Source organism: Scylla paramamosain, chromosome 8, assembly GCF_035594125.1.
Source record: "Scylla paramamosain isolate STU-SP2022 chromosome 8, ASM3559412v1, whole genome shotgun sequence".
Classification (NCBI taxonomy): domain Eukaryota; kingdom Metazoa; phylum Arthropoda; class Malacostraca; order Decapoda; family Portunidae; genus Scylla; species Scylla paramamosain.
The window spans coordinates 9,650,178-9,669,809 of record NC_087158.1 but is presented as its reverse complement, the minus strand read 5'-3'; positions in this window follow the sequence as shown (position 1 = coordinate 9,669,809).

The following is a 19,632-nucleotide window of genomic DNA, read 5'->3' as shown; positions in this document are numbered from 1 at the left end:
TTTAGTGTTTTCGTATCCAACAATGTGAAAAACAAAATCACTCAAAATACAGTTTATTTATTTTTTTTTTCTTGGTAATATTGATGTTTCTCCATATTAAGTGTTATTTGTGCGTTTTAGCGTTTTGGTATCTAAAATAAAAATTAAAAAAACACTAATAATATAAGTTTCTTGTAATGCTCTTTCCTTTCCCCATAAACGGTACTTTCCATACATTTTGGTGTTTTTGAACATCACAAAGTCAAAAAATATTCAAAATACATGTTTTGGTAGTTATACAGTTTCTCCATGAAATGTTTTTTTTTTTCCAATAGCGTTTTAGTACTTTTATTTTCCTTTATAGAGTTCTTTCCATTCTTTTTATCAATTTGGTGCGTAGCACGCTGATAAACACTCATAAGACACGTTTCTTGAAATCTCGTTTTTTTTTTTTTTTCTCATATATAGTGCTTGCCATACATTTTGGCGTTTTTGTACCTAAGAATGTGAAATGCACTCAAAATGCTCATTTTTTGGTAATGTCCTTTTCTCTATTCTTATGATTTAACTTTTTACGTAGCTAAAAACTTAGACACTTATAATATATTTTTCTCGTAATGTCTTTTTTTCCTGTATTTGGTAGTTTGCATGCATTTCGTTTTTTTTTTTTTTACGTAACAACCTCTAAAACACTCAAAGTACTCGTTTTTTGTACTGTTATTCTGTTTATCCCTAAATGATGTTTTCATGCGTTTTAGCGTTTTGGTATGTAAGAAGCTGAGAAGAACTCCAAAGACACCCTCTTCTCCATGTAGAATGCTATTCAGGCGTGTTAGCTTTTTGGTACCTATGAAGCTCAAAAACTTTAATAATACACATTTCTCGCAATGTTTTCCTTTTATCTTTATATATTAATTTTACATGCATTTTGTCGTTTTCTACATAACAAGCTCAAAAACAAACAAAATACTTGTTTTTGGTAATGTTATTCTATATAACCATTGTGTTTTGTATTCGTTTTAGCGAATTGCAACGTTAAAAGTTCAAAAATACTTAAAAGACACATTTTTCGTAATATTGTAAATGCATTTTGGCTTTGTGGTATCTAATAATGTGAAAACACTCAAAATACACGTTATTTGTAATAATTTTGTTTCTCCGTATAGAGTGCTATCCATGCGTTTTAACGTTTTGGTACCTAAGAAGCTCAAAAACTCTTATAATACAAGTTTCTTCCTTTCAAAATATAGGGATCTTTGCCTTCATTTTTACGTTTTTTCTCCGTAACAAGCTCAAAAACTCTCAATGTATTTGTTTTTGGTGGTTATTCTGTTTTTCCATAAAGGGTGTTTTGCAAGAGTTTTAGCGTTTTGGTACATAAGAAGCTTAAAAACACTGAAAGGAGACGTTTTTGATAATTTTGTTTAGTTTCCCCATATAGGGTTCTTTCCATGCTTTATTCCTTTATGGTGCCTAACACAATCATAAGTAAGAACAAGACATGTTTCTAGAAATCTCTTTTTTATTTTAACCATATAGAGTACTTTACGTGAATTTTGGCGGTTTGATAACTAACAATATGAAATGAACTCAAAATACACGTTTTTGGTAATGTTCTCTTTCTCCGTACAGATTGCTATTCATGCGTTTTCGAGTTTTGGTACATAAGAAGTACATAAGATACTCAGAGTACACGTTTCTCGTAATGTCCTTTCATTTCCCCATATAGGATACTTTCCTATATGGTGTATATTGGTGTTTTTGTATGTAACAAATTCCAAAACACTCAAAACTTTTTTTTTTTTAATGTTATTCTGTTTCTCAGTAAAAGTGTGTTTTGCCTTCCTTTTAGCGTTTTCGTATGTATGTAGCTATTGTTTTCATTTCCCATAAATGCTTTTTAGCTTGTTGGTGCCTAGCACGCTCACAAGCACTCAAAAGACATGTTTCTAGAAATTTTTATTCCTTTCACCATATAGGGTGCTTGGCATGCATTTTGGTGTTATAGCATCTAACAATGTGAAATGCACTCAATATACTTTTTTTTTCTCGACATAAAGTGCCATTCATGCGTTTTAGTGTTATGGTACCTATGAAGCTCTAAAAGACTCATAATACACTTTTCTCGTAATGTTATTTCGTTTCCCCACATGGGACATTTTTTTTTTTTCTTTTGCGTTTTTGCATGTAGCATGCTAAAAGAAAAAAACTCAAGCTGCTTGTTTTTGCTAATGTTATTCTGCCTCCCCATAAATGTTGTTTTACCTGCTTTTTAACGTTTTGGTACGTAAGTAGCTCAAAAAAGTTTTATTTCCCCATATATAGTGTTTTTCATTATTTTTTTAGCGTTTTGGTGCCTCTCACGCTCATAAACACTCAAAGTCATGTTTCTGGAAATGTCGTTTCTTATTTTCATATCTTTGCATGCATTTGGCGTTTTTCGTACCTAACAATGTAAAATATACTGAAAATACACGTTTTTTGGTAATATTGCTCTCTTTACATATGGTGCTATTGATTTCGTTTCCTTATATAGTGCATTTTGCATGAATTTTGACGTTTTTTCTACGCAACAGTCTTAAAAACAGTCAAAATACACGTTTTTATTTATTTATTTTTCTCCATAAAGAGTGATTTGCATGGGAAAATCATTCTAAAGACATGTTTTTTGTATTTTTTTTTTTTTTTTTTGTTTTCCTATATAAAGTTCTTATTGTTTTTTTTTTTAGCGTTTCAATATCTAGCACGTATATAAGTAAATACTCTGAAGACATGTTTATAAAAATCTCGTCTCTTTTCTAACGTATAGGGTGCTTTGCATGCATTTTGTGATTTTGGAACCTAACAATGTGAAGTACACTCAAAATACATGTTTTTTTTTGTTTTTTTTTTTTTCCAGAGTGCTTTAAGTGCGTTTTAACGTTTTGGTGCTGAACAAGCTGAAAAGCACTCATAATACACGTTTCTTGTAATGTCCTCGTTTCCCCATGTAGGGCACTTTGCATACATTTAGGCATTTTCTACGTAACAAACAAAAAAATTTCTAAACAATTGTTTTTGGTAATATTATTATTTTCTCCATAAAGGATGTTTTGCATGCGTTTTCGCGTTTTGGTACATAAGTAGCTCAAAAACACAGAAAAGTGACGCTTTTGGTAATGTTATTTTGTTTCTCTATATTCTATGTTTTCTATGCTTTTTAATGTTTTTGTGCCTATCACACCCATAAACACTGAAAAAAAAAAAAACATATTTCAGGAAATTTTCTTTCCTTTCCCCACATAACGTGCTGTGCGAGCATTTTGGCGATCTGGTTGGTAAAAATGTGAATCACACTTTAAGTACATTACTTAAAATACATTACGAGAAACGTGTATAACGAAAGTTTTTGACCTTCATAGGTACGAAAACACTAATCCCCATAAATAGCACTCTATAAGGAGAAACATAACATTTTTTAAAAATGTGTATATTAAATGTATTTCACATTGTTAGCTGCCATAACGCCAAAATACATGCGAAGCACCTTATACAGAGAAAAAGAAACACTTCCAGAAACGTGTCTTTTGAGTGATGATGAGCGTGCTAGGCACGAAAAAACTTCTTTTGAGTTTTTTTTTTTAGCTTCTTATGTACCAAAACGATAAAATACATGCAAAACACCCTTTATGGAATAAAACAATAACATTTCCCAAAACAAGTATTTTAAGAGTTTTGAGCTTGTTACGAAATAAAACGGCAAAATCCTTGGAAAGTACTCTATATGGGAAAATGAAAAGACATTATGAGAAACGTGTATTGTGAGTGATTTTGATCTTCTAAGTTGCTAAAACTCTAAACTCCATAAATTGCCCTCTATAAAAAGAAAAACATTAACAAAAATATTTATTTTGGGTTTATTTTACATTGTTAGGTGCCAAACCGCCAAAATGCATAAAAGCACCATATATAGAGAAAGGAAACGAGATTTCTAGAAGCCTCTTTTCAGTACTAGACACCATAACGCTAAAAATCATGGAAAGCACCCTATTTGAGAAAACAAAACAATATTAAGAAAAACGTCTCTTTTCAGAGTTTTGAGCTATTTACGCACCAAAACGCTAAAACGCATGCATAATATCTTTTATGGAGAAACATAATAACATTGACAAAAAACAAGTATTTTAAGTGTTTTTGAGCTTGCTACGTAGAAAAACGCCACAATGCATGCAAAGTATCCTATATGGGGAAACGAAAAATCTTTACGAGAAACGTGTATTATAAGTGTTTTTGACCTTCTTAGATACTAAAGCGCTAAAATTCATGAACAAGGCTTTACATGGAGAAAAAAACATTACTAAAAACGCGTATTTTGAGTGTATTTCACATTCTTAGGAACAAAACACCAAAATTAATTTAAAGCACCCTATATGGGGAAAGGAAACGAGATTTCCAGGAACGTGTCTTATAAGTGTTTTTGAACGTCCTACGCAACAAAACAATAAAGAGCATGGAAACAACAGTATATGGAAAAACGAAAGAACATAACCAAAAACTTTTCTTTTGAGTGTTTTTTTAGCTACTCACGTACCGAAACGATAAAACGTATACAGAACACCCTTTATGGAGAACTTTACCAAAAGCTTTTATTTTTTAGTATTTTTAAGAATGTTAGGTACCAAAACGCCAAAATGCATGTAAAGCCTTCTATATGGGAAATCGAAACGATATTACCGCAAATATGTCTTTTGAGTGTTTTTAAGCTTGTTAGGCATCCCCAAAAAAATTAGAAAAGCATATGTGTGTGTGTGTGTGTGTGTGTGTGTGTGTGTGTGTGTGTGTGTGTGTGTGTGTGTGTGTGTGTGTGTGTGTGTTTTCAGCTCATTAAGTACAAAATCCATGAAACGCATGCAAAACAACCTTTATGGAGAAACAGATTAATATTAACAAAAACTATTATTTTGAGTGTTTTTGAACTTCTTACGTATAAAAAAACGTTAAATGTATATGAATTACAATATATGGGGAAACGAAAAGACAATACGGGAAAAGTGTATTTTGAATGTTTAAAGCTTCTTAGATACCAAAACGCTAAATCACATGAATAACAATCTATATGGAGAAACAAAACATTATTACAAAAAAACGTGCATTTTCAGCATTTTCACATTGTTACGTACCAAAACGACAAAAGCATGCATAACACTCTATAAGCGGGAAGGTGTAGAGTTATACAGAAACGTGTCTTTTTAGTGTTTATGAGCTTGTTAGGCACCAAAACGCTTAAAAAGTAAGGAAAGCACTTTATATGTGGAACTAAAAAGGCATAACGAAAAACGTGTCCTTGATTGTTTTTGAGCTATTCCTGCTCACCTATCAAAATGCTAAAACGAATGCAAAACACCGCATATGCAGACACACAATATGTTTACCAAAAACCTGTATTTTTAGTGTTTTTGAACTTGTTACATAGAAAAATGCCAAAATGCATGCAAAGGACTCTAAATGGGAAAGGAAAAGACATTACGACAAATGTGTATTATGAGAGCTTTTGAGCTTGTTAGGTACCAAAACACTAAAACGCATAAATAGCACGCGATATGGAGAAACAAAATAACATTACGATAAACGTGTATTTTCAGTGTATTTCAAATATTTAGCAACCAAAAACGCCAAATACATACAAAGCACAATATATGGGAAAAAGAAAAGATATTTCCAAAAACGTGTCTTTTGAATGTGCTTGTTAGGCTAAAAAGCATGGAAGGCACCCTATATGGAATAACAATACAACATTAAGAAAATGGTGTCTTTTGAGTGTTTTGAACTACTTACGTAATAAAACGTTAAAATGCATGCAAAACACCCTTTATATATATATATATATATATATATATATATATATATATATATATATATATATATATATATATATATATATATATATATATATATATATATATATATATATATATATATATATATATATATATATATATATATATATATATATATATATATATATATATATATATATACTGCCTCCTCCACAGGAGGAGGCAGTAGACATCTGCCGAAACGATAATTACTCCCAGTGAGGTCTAAAGCACTGTTCAGGGGGTGCTGTGAACTTATCATTAAACCCAGCTGTGACCTCACTGAACGTTTCCCTTTGTGTCTCACAACACAAGGGGGTAGTCACAGCCTGCCCTCTAAAGACAACTCTCTTCCTCCACACAAAACTACAAGCACCTAATAACACACATACCCTTCACTCAAAAATTTTTAAATAATGGCGACTCCTACACCAGCCTCGGAGTCCCCATCTGGGGAGGGGACCATAAATGTCCCCAGGTCGGACTGCCTTTCCGTCGACGACCCTAAGTGTCTTGACACCCCCCTCAACTTTTTCTTCATTAACTTCTGCAACATTCGCGGTCTAAGATCTAATTTTCAATCTGTAGAACACCACCTCTCCTCTTCTAAACCTCATCTTCTTTTCCTCACTGAAACTCAGGTGTCTGAGGCAACTGACAGTAACCCCTTTTCTGTTCCCTCCTACTTTCTCTATCTTCATTTTCGATCCAAAGCTGGGATGCTGCGTTTATGTGCGCAATGACTTAACCTGCTCTCGTGCCCACGCTCTTGAATCTTCCGAGTTTTCCACCATCTGGCTACGACTACAGAGTCATTCTCATACTAAATTAATCTGTGCTGTATACCTCTCTCCTAACTCCTCTGACTATAAGAAATTCTTTGACTACTTAACTTCCAAAGTGGAGCACATTCTGACCCTCTTCCCTTTTGCAGAGATCTCCATTCTTGGAGACTTCAATGTTCACCACCAGCTTTGGCTTTCCTCTCCCTTCACTGACCATCCTGGTGAACTAGCCTACAACTTTGCTATCCTCCATGACCTAGAGCAATTGGTGCAACACCCTACTCGTATTCCTGACCGTCTTGGAGATACGCCCAACATTCTTGACCTTTTCCTGACCTCTAATCCTTCTGCTTATGCTATCACCCTTTCTTCTCCGTTGGGTTCCTCCGATCACAATCTCATATCACTCCAATCCCTCCTCAGGATCCCCCTAAGCGAAGGTGCCTCTGGCGTTTTGCCTCTGCTATTTGGGGGGACTTGAGGAGGTATTTTGCTGATTTTCCTTGGAGTGACTACTGCTTCCGTGTCAGAGACCCGTCTTTGTGTGCTGAGCGCATAACAGAGGTGATAGTGTCTGGCATGGAGGCGTACATTCCTCACTCTTTTTCTCGTCCTAAACCTTCTAAACCTTGGTTTAACACAGCTTGTTCTCGTGCTATACATGATAGAGAGGTGGCCCACAAAAGGTACTTAAGCCTTCCATCACCAGAATCTCATGCACTTTATATTTCTGCCCGGAACCATGCCAAATCTGTTCTCCAACTAGCCAAAAACTCCTTCATTAACAGAAAATGTCAAAACCTTTCAAGATAAGAACATAAGAACATAAGAAATAAGGGAAGCTGCAAGAAGCGACCAGGCTTACACGTGGCAGTCCCTGTATGAAACACTCCTACCTATTTCCATCTGTTATCCCCATCCATAAACTTGTCTAATCTTCTCTTAAAGCTCTCTAGTGTCCTGGCACTAACTACATGATTACTGAGTCCGTTCCACTCATCTACCACTCTATTTGAGAACCAATTTTTTCCTATCTCCTTCCTAAACCTAAATTTTTCAAGCTTGAACCCGTTATTTCTTGTTCTACCTTGGTTGCTGATCCTAAGAATTTTGCTTACATCTCCCTTGTTATAACCCTTATACCACTTAAAGACTTCTATCAGGTCCCCTCTTAACCTACGTCTCTCTAGAGAATGTAAATTTAACCGTTTCAACCTCGCTTCGTAAGGAATACTCCTCATCCCCTGAATCCTTTTAGTCATTCTCCTCTGTACTGATTCTAATAGACCTATATCTTTCCTGTAATGTGGGGACCAGAACTGCACAGCGTAGTCTAGATGAGGTCTGACCAGCGCCAAGTATAACTTTAATATTACTTCCGGCCTTCTACTTTTAACACTCCTAAAAATGAATCCTAGTACCCTATTTGCCTTGTTTCTGGCTTCTATGCATTGTTTCCCTAGACGGAGTTCAGAGCTAACTATAACTCCTAAATCTTTCTCGTACCCTGTACCTACCAGAGTTTGGGTGTTTAATGTGTACCTATTGTGTGGGTTTCCTCTACCTACGCTAAGCACTTTGCATTTATTGATATTAAATTGCATTTGCCATCTATCCGTCCATTCATTCATTCTATCTAAGTCTGTCTGCAAGGCGATGGCATCCGCTTCTGACCTAATTAATCTACCTATCTTTGTGTCATCCGCAAATTTACTAACATCGCTACTAATTCCACTATCCAAGTCATTGATATATATTAGAAATAATAATGGCCCTAATACTGATCCCTGTGGCACCCCACTAATGACATGACCCCACTCGGATTTCGAGCCGTTTATTAGCACTCTCTGTCGCCTGTTACCAAGCCATGACCCTATCCAACCTAACACCTTCCCATCTATCCCGTGCGCCCTAACCTTTCTCAGGAGCCTTTGATGGGGCACCTTGTCGAATGCTTTACTAAAGTCCAGATATAAGATATCATAACTATCACCATTATCTACTGCCTCGTACACCTTACTGTAAAAACTTAACAAGTTTGTCAGGCAAGACTTCCCCTTCGTGAAGCCATGCTGTGACTGATTTATCAAGTTATGTTTGTCTAAATGTTCCCTAATGTTCCTGGCTATTATTGACTCTAACATTTTACCTACAACTGAAGTTAAGCTGACAGGTCTATAATTAGACGCTAAAGTTTTATCCCCTTTCTTAAAGATGGGTACTACATTAGCCTGCCTCCACATTACTGGTACCTCACCCGACTCCAGTGATTTCCTAAAGACAAACTAACGGCTCACTAATAATCTTTTTACATTCCTTCAGTACTCTGGGATATATTTCATCAGGTCCTGGTGACTTGAACTTTTTTAGCCTATCTATCTCCTGCTCCACTATCTCCCTAGTTATGGAAATATCCGTCAGCTTCTCATACTCATCTGCTCTAAACACCTGTTCACTATCTGGCATATCCTGCATGTTTTCCTGAGTGAAGACAGTTAAAAAATAATCATTCAGAAGTTTACTAATCTCCTCCCCAGAACTAACCAGCTCCCCATCTGCTGCCTTTAATGGACCTACAGTATCCTTATTTTTCGTCCTGTATACCTGATAAAATCCCTTGGGGTCCGTCTTCGCCTGGCTGGCTACCTTTAATTCATACTTGTCCTTAGCTTTCCTCGTTAACTTCCTGACTGTTCTAACTAATTCATTATACTTCCTCACCTGCCCTTAATCTCTTATATATACTTCTCTTACGCCCTATATAATGCTTTAACCTAGCAGTCATCCATTTAGGGTCATTTTTTTGTGATCTTATTGTTCTGTACGGGATATTTGCTAATTGACCTGTATGAACTTTATCTACGAAATATTTATACATTTCATCTACATTTACTTCACCTAAACCCCTCATCTCGTTCCCTACCATCCTCTCCCCTCCCTCATCAACTCGCCTCGACCTTACCTCTCTCATTTCAGCATGACCTGACATTCCAACATACTCACACCTATCTCCCCCCTTCCTCTTTCCTCCTCCCTTCTGGAGCCTCACCTCACCTCCCTCATCCTGCCTTATCTCTCTGAACTCCGTCCCTGACCTGACCTCACCCTGCATCCTTTGCCAGTCCACTCCTTGGAGGTACCTTTTTAATTCTTCAAAATCTGCTCTCTTAAAGTCAGGTATTTTACTAGTGTTTTTATTTCTAACAGTTTCTTCCCATTCTAGATTGTACCTAATTTCCCTATGGTCACTGTTACCTAGCTGTCCTCCAACCTCTACCTGCGTGACTGCTTCCTCCCTGTTAGTAAGAATTAAATCTAGAATATTATTCCCCCTTGTGGGTTCTACGACTACCTGTTTTAAAAAATTATCCTGAATTACCTTAAGGAATTCCTCTGCTTCCTTGTTACCGACAATCAGACTCCAGTCGATATTCCTAAAATTAAAATCTCCTACCACACATACCTGACTGTACCTGCCTGCTCTATTTAATTCCTGCCACAGTGAGGTGTTAATTTCCTCTGTACTGGTCGGTGGTCTGTAAACTACCCCTAGTACTACTGACTGCGATCCTTCCTTAATATCTACCCATATCGACTCTGCTTTGTTATCTGTTTTAATTCTATTGTTCATACAGCACTGTAATGTGTCCCTAACGTATAACGCGACACCTCCTCCTCTCCTGTTTTCTCTATCTTTATAGAACATTGTATACCCATCTATCTTAACCTCTGGATTAAATACTTTTCCTGACATATCTAACCAAGTTTCAGTTAAAGCAATGATATCAAATTTCTCTACACTCGCTATTCCTCTAAGCAAGTCTATTTTATTCAGAATACTTCTACAATTTGTGTAGTAAACACTTAAGCTATTTCTCACCATCCCTAAGCTAGCTTCCTTTCTAGATTTAACTAATTTGCCCCTTGCCTTCTCCTCACTACCCCTTCCTCCCTCCCGACTAACGAAAAAAGTGCTGGAGTGCAGTTACCTCCCGCTCGAGTGTTTCGGCCAAAACACGAACACCCTGGCGTGACAAATGCACTCCATCCCTGGCGTACAAGGTGTCCCTGCCATAGAAAAGGTCCCAGTTGTCGATGAACGTCCATCCATTACTCCTACAATGATTCGCGAGCCTGCGATTCACTGTAATAGCCCTGGACAGCCACTCAGCACCAACTCCCCTCCTCGGCAAGACACCACATACCACGGGGATCCCTCCCTTCTCCTTAATCCTGTCCAAAGCCTGTCGAAACCTCCTGATAAGCTCCTCACTCCTGACCTTACCAAGGTCATTCCCTCCCGCACTGAGAAAAACAATGGGCTTGGTCCCATCTTTTTCCAAGCACGTGTCTAGCCTATCAGCTACCTTCCCTATCCCGGTCCCCGGCAAACACACCCTCGACCTACGCTTCCTATCCCTAGCACAGAACGCACTATCTAAGTGCCTAACCTGACTATCACCAAACACAAGCACTCTACCTTGGGGCAGGGTAACTGCATCTGCCCCCTCCTTCTTGCCTCCTCTAGCCCTGTCCACCTCCTTCTCCTTCCCCTCCTCCAGCACATTGAAGGGATTCTTCGTCTCCACGGAAGGTGCCCTGAGCACCTTCACCCTCTTGGCTCCCCTGCACACAACCGACCACTGCTCCTCCGTCGCCTTACTAGGTAAGGTGACGGTGGGGCACGACCCTCCCACAGGTGCTGAGTTCTCACAGAACTCAGCCTGCAGGTCTGAGATCCTCTCACGAAACTCAGCCTGCACCTCCGAGATCCTTCGATGGAACTCAGCCTCCACCCCTGAGACCTTCGCAACGAAGGCCTCGAGAACAGGAGAACTAACACAACCTGTCGACTCAGCAACACAAGGCGCCATGTCTACACTAGCCAGCTATATTAGCGTCAGGTCACTGACTAACTCCCCTCGTGATTTCTGGCATCTAGCCAAAAATATCTCCAATAACTTTGCTTCTTCTTCTTTCCCTCCTCTACTTCAACCAGATGGCACCACTGCTATCACATTTATTTCTAAAGCTGAACTCTTTGCTCAAACCTTTGCTAAAAACGCTACCTTGGACGATTCTGGGCTTGTTCCTCCCTCTCCTCCACCCTCTGACTACTTCATGCCACCTATTAAAATTCTTCGTAATGATGATTTCCATGCCCTCGCTGGCCTAAACCCTCGGAAGGCTTATGGACCTGATGGGGTCCCTCCTATTGTTCTCCGAAACTGTGCCTCCGTGCTTGCACCTTGCCTAGTCAAACTCTTTCAGCTCTGTCTGTCAACATCTACCTTTCCTTCTTGCTGGAAGTTTGCCTACATTCAACCTGTTCCTAAAAAGGGTGACCGCTCTAATCCCTCAAACTACCGTCCTATTGCTTTAATTTCCTGCTTATCTAAAGTTTTTGAATCTATCCTCAACAGGAAGATTCTTAAATATCTATCACTTCACAACCTTCTATCTGATCGCCAGTATGGGTTCCGTCAAGGCCGCTCTACTGGTGTTCTTCTGGCTTTCCTTACTGAGTCTTGGTCATCCTCTTTTAGAGACTTTGGTGAAACTTTTGCTGCTGCCTTGGACATATCAAAAGCCTTTGATAGAGTCTGGTACAAAGCTTTGATTTCCAAACTACCCTCCTACGGTTTCTATCCTTCTCTATGTAACTTCATCTCAAGTTTCCTTTCTGACCGTTCTATTGCTGCTGTGGTAGACGGTCACTGTTCTTCTCCTAAATCTATTAACAGTGGTGTTCCTCAGGGTTCTGTCCTGTCACCAACTCTCTTCTTATTATTCATTAATGATCTTCTAAACCAAACTTCTTGTCCTATCCACTCCTATGCTGATGATACCACCCTGCACTTTTCCACGTCTTTTCATAGACGTCCAACCCTTCAGGAGGTAAACATGTCACGCAGGGAAGCCACAGAACGCCTGACTTCTGATCTTTCTAAAATTTCTGATTGGGGCAGAGCAAACTTGGTATTGTTCAATGCCTCAAAAACTCAATTCCTCCATCTATCAACTCGACACAACCTTCCAGACAACTATCCCCTCTTCTTCAATGACACTCAACTGTCCCCCTCTTCTATACTGAACATCCTCCGTCTGTCCTTTACTTATAATCTGAACTGGAAACTTCACATCTCATCTCTAGCTAAAACAGCTTCTATGAAGTTAGGTGTTCTGAGACGTCTCCGCCAGTTTTTCTCACCCCCCCAGCTGCTAACTCTGTACAAGGGCCTTATCTGTCCATGTATGGAGTATGCTTCACATGTCTGGGGGGGTTCCACTCATACTGCTCTTCTAGACAGGGTGGAATCAAAAGCTTTTCGTCTCATCAACTCCTCTCCTCTAACTGACTGTCTTCAGCCCCTCTCTCACCACCGCAATGTTGCATATCTAGCTGTCTTCTACCTCTATTTTCATGCCAACTGCTCTTCTGATCTTGCTAACTGCATGCCTCCCCTCCTTCCGCGGCCTCGCTGCACAAGACTTTCTTCTTTCTCTCACCCCTATTCTGTCCACCTCTCTAACGCAAGAGTTAACCAGTATTCTCAATCATTCATCCCTTTCTCTGGTAAACTCTGGAACTCCCTGCCTGCTTCTGTATTTCCACCTTCCTATGACTTGAATTACTTCAAGAGGGAGGTTTCAAGACACTTATCCACCAATTTTTGACCACTGCTTTGACCCTTTTATGGGACAGGCATTTCAGTGGGCATTTTTTTTATTAGATTTTTGTTGCCCTTGGCCAGTATCCTTCCTACATAAAAAAAAAAATATATATATATATATATATATATATATATATATATATATATATATATATATATATATATATATATATATATATATATATATATATATATATATATATATATATATATATATATATATCGTTTTTGATAACATTTTTCTGTTTCTCCTTACAAAGTTTTATTCATGCCTTTTCGCGTTTTGGTACTTAAAAAGCTGAAAAAGACTCATAATACACTTTTTTCTCATAACGTGTTCTTTTTTTTTTTTTTTGATTCTTTTATTTTGATTGTTTTTGAGGTTTTAATGTCGAAAAATGCTTAATGCATGCAAAGTATACTCTATATGGAGAAACGATAAGACATTACGAAAAACGACTATTATGAGATTTTGAGTTTTTTAGGTAACAAAATACTAAAACCCATGAATAGCACTATATACAGAAAAAAAAAAAAAAAAACATTACCTGAAAAGTGTATTTTGAGAGTATTTCGCACTGTTAGTTATAAAAACGCCAAAAGGCATGAAAAGCACCCTATATAAGGGATGGATACAAAATTTCCAGAAACATGTCTTTTAAATGTTTATGGGCGTGCTCGGCAACAGAACGATGAAAACCATGGAAAATACTCTATATGGCAAAACAAAACATCATTATCAAAAACGTCTCCTTTCAGTGTTTTTTTTTTAGCTTTCTATATACCGAAACGCTAAAACGCACGAAAAAAAAATAATATGAAGAAACAGTATAACTTTACCAAAAACTTTTATGAGTTTTTTTTTTATTTGCAAAATATCGTATATTTGAAACGAAAAGACATTACCATTTGTTATGAGTTTTTAGCTTCTTAGGTAAGAAAAGGAGAAAAAGCGTTAATAGCACTAAAAAATATGGAAATAAACTTATAAGGGAAAACAAAACAAAATTACCAAAAACGACTCTTTTCAGAGTTTTTGAGCTATTTACGTACCAAAACGATAAAACGCTTGTAAAACAGCCTTCATGGAGAAAAAAGAAAATATTACCAAAAACAGGTAATTTAAGTGTTTCTGAGATTGTTACGTAGAAAACGCCAAAATGCATGCAAAGTAACCAATATGTGAAACAAAAAGATATTAATAGAAAGGTGTATATGAGTTTTTCTTTAAGTTCTTAGGTAACTAAACGTTAATATGCATAAATATTAATATTAATATTATTAATATGATTAAAGAGAACAACATTGCCAAAAACGAGTATTTTGAGTACATTTCACTTTTAAGTATCAAAATGCCAAAATCATGCAAGGGACCATGTTAGGAGATAACTGAACAAGATTTCCAGAATTTTTTTCTTTTTTTGACTGTTTATGAGCGAAAAAGACAATACGAGAAACGTGTATTATGAGAGTTTTTGAGCTTTCTAGGTACCAAAATGGTAAAACGAATGAATAGAACTCTGTATAGAGAAACAGAACAACATTAATTTATACATGTATTTTGAGATACCAAACGCTAAAATGTGTGCAAATCACCCCTTAAAAGGGAAACCAAACGACATTGTCAGAAACGTGCATTTTGTGTGCTTTTGAGCTGTTAGACTCCAGAAGCCCAAACGCTGGAAAAGCATGGAAATCACCCTATATGAGAATACAAAACAACATTAAGAAAAACGTGTCTTTTGAGTGTTTTTGAACCTCTTACGTACCAAAACGCCAAAACACATCCTTAGCACCTTTTACGGCTAAACAGAATAACTTCACAAAAAATAAATATTCATAAAGTTTTAAACTTGTTACGTTGAAAAACGCCAAAATGCATGCAAAGTACCATAAATGGGGAAACGAAAAAAAAATAAATGAAATTACTGGAAACGTGTTTTTCAGCTATTTACTTACCAAAACGCGAAAACGCGTTAATAGCGCTATTTATCAAGAAACAAAAAAAAAAAAAATTACCAATAACGTGTATTTAAGGTGGTTTCAACATTGTTATTTAACAAAAGCTCAGTAACTAAACGTGAATTTTGATTGTTTTTGAGCTTGTTACATAGAAAAACGCCAAAATGCATGGAAAGTAATTATTATGAGGAAACGAAAGAACGTTACGAGAAATATGTATAATGTATGTGGCGGTATGGAAACGCTAAAAGCACAAATAGCAAACTATATAGAGAAACAGAACAACTTACCAAAAAACGTGTATTTTAATGTTTTCACATTGTTAGGTACCAAAACACCAAAATGCATTCAAAGCACTCTCTGTGAGGAAACGAAACATTTCCAGAAACAAGTCTTTTCATTGTTTATGAGAGTGTTAGATACGAAAACGCTATAAAGCAGAGAAAGCTCCCTATAAGAGAAAACAAAACAACATTTCGAAAAACGTGTCTTTTGAGTGATTTTCTGCTACTTACGTACCAAAACGCTAAAACGCATGCAAAACACCCTTTATGGAGAAAAAGAATACTATTACCAAAGATAAGTATTTTGATAATTTTTGAGGCTGTTGCATACAAAAACGACATAATGTATGCAAAGTATCCTATATGGGAAAACGAGAAAAAAATATAAAAAAGCATATATTATAAGAGTTTTTGAGCTTCTTAGGAACAAAAACGCGAAAACGCATTAAGACCACTCTCTGTGGAGAAACATAACAATATTACCAAAAAACGTGTATTTCATACTGTTAAGTATCAAAACGCCAAAATGCATTCAGAACACCCTATGTGGGGAAAAGTAACGATATTTCCATGAATAGCACTATATATGGAGAAACAGAACAACAATACCAAAAATGTGTACTTTCAGTGTATTCATATTGTTAGGTACCAAAACTCCAAAATGCATGCAAAGCCAAAAGGACAAGGAAGCAAAACGACATTACCATAAACGTGTCTTTTGAGTGTTTTTTTTTTTAGCGAGTTAGGCACCTAAACGTTAAAAAAAGCATGGAAATCACCCCCATATGGGAAAAGAAAATAACATTACGAAAAAACGAATCTTTTCAGTGTTTTTTGGGCTTCTTAAGTATCAAAACGCTTAAACTCAGGGAAAACGCTAATACACAGCCAAAACACTCTTTATGGCTAAACAGAATAACATTACTGAAAGTTTTTGAGTTTGTTCCGTTGAAAAACGCCCAAATGCAAACAAAGTACCCTATTTGGGGAAACGAAAAGACATTACGAGAACCGTGTATTATGAGTGTTTTTAAGCTTCTTAGGTATAAAAACATTAAAACGCATGAATAGCACTTTATATGGAGAAATAACAACTTAATAAAAAAAAAATGCATATTGAGTGTATTTGACATTGTTAAGTCCCATAACGCCAAAATACATAAAAAGCACCATTTATGGAGATAAGAAAAGATATTTCCACAAACGTGATTTTTCAATGTTTATTAGCGTGTCAGGCACCAAAACGCTAAAAAGCGTGGAAAGCACACTTTATGGGAAAACAAAACAATATTACCAAAAACATGTGTTTTGAGTAACTAACCTAACCTAACCTAACTAAACCTACCCTACCCTAATCTAACCTAACAAAACGCTAAAACGCATGCAAAAATCCCTTTTTGGAAAAACACAACAGCTTTACGAAAAACAGGCTTTTTTTTGAGCTTGTTACGTACATAAACGCCAAAATATATGAAAAGTACGCTATATAGGGAAAGAAAAGGACATTACAAAAAAAATGTGTCTTATGAATGGTTTGAGCTTTTAGATAGCAAAACTCGAAAATGAATAGCACTCTATTTGGAGAAATAGAAGAACATTACCAAAAACATGTTTCTTTTTAGTGTACTTCACAAAATCCAGGCAAACCACCCTATATTGGGAAAGAAAACGAGATTTCTAAAAACGTGCCTTTTGAGTATTTATGAGCGTGCTAGTCACCATAACGCTAAAAAGCAAGGAAAGCACCCTATACTGGAAAACAAAACATTACGAAACACGTTTACGAGCCTACACTAGTTACGAGCCAAAACGCTAAAATCTTTTATGGATAAAAATAATATTACAAAAAAAAAAAAAAACAAGTAATTTCAGCGTTTTTGAACTTTTTACTCAGAAAATCAACAAAAAATAAAATATCTTTTATTGAGAAAACACAATAAAATTAACAAAAACAAATATCTTGAGTGATTTTGTGCTTGTTACGGAGAAAAACGAAAAATGCATGGAAACGAAAAGACACTACGAGAAACGTGTGTTATGAATGTTTTTGATCTTCTTTAGTACCAAAACTCGAAAACGCATAAATAGCACTCGATATTGAGAAAGAGAACAAAATTACGAAAAATGTATTTTGTGTGTATCTAACATTGTTAGATACATACAAAATGTACGCAAGGCACTCTATAAGGGAAAAGGAAATGAATTAAACAAAAATCTTTTAAGTATTTATAAGTGTGCTAGGCAAGACAACGCTAAAAATCATGGAAAACATCCTATATAAAAAAAAAAAAACATACTAAAAAGCATGCAAATTATCATTTATGGAGAAACAAAAAAATAACAAAAGCAAGTATTTTGAGTGTTTTGTGGTTTTTAATTAGAAAAAACCCAAAATGTAGGCAAAGATCCCTATATGGGAAAACGAAAAGACATTACGAGAAACGTGTATTTTGCGAGTTTTTGAGCTTCTTAGGTACCAAGAGGCTAAAGGGCATGAAAAGCCTCTATATGGAGAAATAAAAGAACACTACAAAAACACTTTTATTTTGACTGTCTTTCACAATGTTAATTACCAAAACGCCAAAATGCAAACACGACATCCTATATGAGGAATGGAAAAGAAATTTACAGAAACGTGTCTTTTCGGTGCCTTTTATCGTGTTAGGCGCGAAAATTATTAAATGCATATAAAGCAACATACATGGGAAGACAAAGCAATATTAAAAAGAAATAAATAAATAAAACATGTCTTTTAAGGTTTTTTTTCAGCTTCTTACGTACTAAAAAACTAAAACGGAAGCAAAACACTCCTTTTAGAAAAAACACAATAATTTTACCATAAACATGTACGTTTATGGTTTACGTAGAAAAACACCAAAACGAATGCAGTGCTCTATATGGGAAACGAAAAGATAAGAGAAACGTGTATTATGAGTGTTTTTCGAGCTTCTTATGTACCAAAATGCTCAAACGCATGAATAGCACTCTATATTGAGAAACAGAACAACATTACCAAAAACGTGCATTTTGAGTGTTGTTCACTTTGTTAGGTAACAAAGCGCCAAAATTAATGCAAACTATAGGGAAACGAAACGTGTCTTTTGAATGTATTGCACCATGTTAGGTGCAAAAATGCTGAGAAAGCATGAAAATCACCCTGTGTGGTAATACAAAACAACATTACGTAAATGTGCCTTTTTTTATCTTCTTGTGCACAAAAAAGCTAAAACGTACCCTTAATAACCTTAATGGTTAAACAGGATAAAATTACCAAAAACAAGTATTCTGGGTGTTTCTGAGCCTCTTTCGTTGAAAAGACCAAAATGCATGCAAATAATCTTTTATAGGGAAATGAAAAGACATTACGAAAAACGTGTATTATGAGTGTTTTTTAGTTTCTAAGGTACCAAAAGCGTGAAAATGCGTTAATAGGACTCTATATGGAGAAACAGAATATCAGTACCACAAATGTGTATTTTATGTGTATTTCACATTGTTAAGTACTAAACCGCCAAAATGCATGCATAGCGTCCTATATGGGGAAAGGAAATTACATTTCCAGAAACGTGTCTTTTGAGTGTTTATGAGCGTGTTAGGCACCAGGATGCTAAAAAGCATGGAAATCATGCTATATAAGAAAACAAAACAACATAACCAATAAAGAGTCTTTTGTGTGTTTTTGAGCAACTTACGTACCAAAACGCTAAAGCACATGGAAAACATCCTTTTTGGAGAAACACAATAACTTTCCGAAAACGTTTTTTTTTTTTTTTAGCTTATTACGTAGAAAATGACAAACTGCAAATAAAGTACTCTATATTGGGAAATAAAAAGACTTTATGTGAAACGTGTATTATGATTTTTTTTTTTACTTCTTAGGTTCTAAAATGATGAAACGCATGAATTGCACTTTATACGTAGAAACAGACTATTACGAAAAAGGTGTATTTTTTTTTCTTATTTTTCACATTGTTAGGTACCAAAACGCTAAGTGGGGGAAACGCCAAATGGCAAAACAAAACAACAATAACAGAAACGTGTTTTTTTACAGTTAGGTCACGAAATGTTAAAAAGCATGGAAATCATCGCATAT